Genomic DNA, 2,299 nt, shown 5'->3' on the forward strand with positions numbered 1-2,299 from the left:
AGACTGCAAAATCTGCTTCAACCAAAGAGTGGCACCCTTAATAGGATAATTGCATCTTGGTGTGAATTTTTTATCTTATTTTCCCCTAGGTAGGACTCAGTTCCCTGAGTCCTGAGTCCCTCAGGTCCCTGAGGTAGGACTCAGAGAAAGATACAAGTTAGGAGAGGGCAGAAATCCTGGCCGTCAGAGGACAGCTGTGTTGGGGTCCATCCTGTGGGTAACAGCCAGCTTACCCCCAACTTTGATAAAAACCCCTGACCAGATTTGATCTATTTATGGAAACCCAATCTCTGACTGGTTGCTCCAATTGCCTTCATACTGCAGTCTGTTACACATTTCTAATGGTTTTCGGTGGGTTGACCTGGTGCAGGTAAGCTCCACCTCCTTAAGGAAACCAGGCAAACAACTAGAATAAAAGCAGCATACCGTCTTTGGGGTGTCCATGGTGGACGTTTTGACGACAGGCTCAGCGCCCCGGACTGCCTCCCATGGAAGCCTGAACTGGCCATGCAGCTTTCTCCTTTTTCTCATAACCATGTCCACCAACGAGAATGCAAATTCACCAGCTGCCTGCCTTAACAGATTTAAGAACAAGGGGGAAAACAGTACAGAAATGAAGTGGCGTCGAATAGAGGTTAATGTAGAGCTCAGGAAAGCTAAGAAGGATGACCAGATGATGAAAAGGAGAAACATAAGCCCGTTTCCTGATGATGCTATCTCTCCACTGAAGGAAAACTACAACAATCAGGGCACCATAAATTGGTCTGTTGATGACATTGTTAAAGGCATAAATAGCAACAATTTGGAAAGCCAGCTCCAGGCTACTCAAACTGCTAGGAAACCAGGCCCCCATTGACAACATAATCTGGGCTGGTTTGACTCCAAAATTTGTGTCCTTCTTGGGCAGAACTGATTGTAGTCCCATTCAGTTTGAATCTGCTTGGGCTCTCACTAACACTGCTTTTGGGACATCAGAAAAGACCAAGGTTGTGGTACATGGAGGTGCTACGCCAGCATTCATTTCTCTGTTGGCATCTTCCCATGCCCACATCAGAGAACAAGCTGTTATGGGCTCTAGGAAACATTGTAGGTGATGGTTCAGTTTTTGAAGACTTGGTTATCAAGTATGGTGCAGTTGATCCACTGTTGGCTCTCCTTGCAGTTCCTGATACATCATCTTTAGCATGTGGTTGCTTATGTAACCTTACTTAGACACTTTCAAACCTTTGTTGCAACAAGAATCCCCGTTAGACTCTGTTAAACAGATTCTTCCTACCTCAGCTCATTTCCTGCATCATGATGATCCAGAAGTCATGGCAGATACCGGCTGGGCCATCCCCTACCTTACTGATGGTCCAAATGAATAGATTGAAATGGTTGTGAAAACAGGAGTTGTGCCCCAGCTTGTGAAGCTTCTAGGAGCTACAGTGAAATTGTCCACTGTGACTCCTGCACTAAGAGCCATAGGAAATTTTGTCACTGGGACAGATGAACAGACTCAGGTTGTGATAGATGCAGGAGCACTTGCTGTCTTTCCCAGCCTGTTAACAAACCCCAAAACTAATATTCAGAAGGAAGTTACATGGACAATGTCAAACATCACAGCTGGACGCCAGGACCAGATCCAACAAGTTGTGAGTCATGGATTAGTCCCATTCTTCATTGGTGTTCTCTCTAAGGCAGACTTTAAGACACTAAAGTCTGGGCTGTGACCAACTATACAAGTGGCAGGACAGCTGAACACATTTTGTACCTTGTTCATTGTGGCATGATAGAACCATTGATGAACCTCTTAATTGTAAAGGATACCAGAATTATTCCGGGTATTCTGGATGCCATTTCAAACATCTTTCAGGCTGCTGAGAAACTAGGTGAAACTGAGAAACTTAGTATAATGATTGAAGAATGTGGAGGTTTGGACAAAATTGAAGCTCTACAAAACCATGAAAATGAGTCTGTGTACAATTCTTCATTAAAATTGATTGAGAAGTATTTCTCTGTAGAGGAAGAGGAAGATCAGAATGTTGTCCAGAATGTTCCAAGTTCAGGATCGCACTCCTGGGACTTTTAACTTTTAGATGAACTATTGAGGCAGGAAGTTGTTTGTTATGTACTCTGCTTGGTAGAAGTTTGTCTTGCTGTTTCTCTACTGAGAACTCATTTTAAATGGGTTTTGTTATTGCAGGTCTTTTTACAACAAAGCTCTACTTGACCAGTTCCAAACTGTACAAACTGTGTGAAGCTCCTCCTCTCAGTGGGTTTCTTATTTCTGTGTGGAATCTCCTATCTTGTAGTGTCC

At 43.6% G+C, this 2,299-nt stretch overlaps 1 pseudogene; it reads left to right on the forward strand.

Moving 5' to 3' along the window:
* The first annotated feature begins 535 nt into the window (after positions 1-535).
* LOC116868800 lies at positions 536-2,071 on the forward strand (annotated as a pseudogene).
* The last annotated feature ends 228 nt before the right edge of the window (positions 2,072-2,299 follow it).

Source organism: Lontra canadensis, unplaced genomic scaffold (genome assembly GCF_010015895.1).
Source record: "Lontra canadensis isolate GAN:19392208 unplaced genomic scaffold, GSC_riverotter_1.0 scaffold16, whole genome shotgun sequence".
NCBI lineage: Eukaryota > Metazoa > Chordata > Mammalia > Carnivora > Mustelidae > Lontra > Lontra canadensis.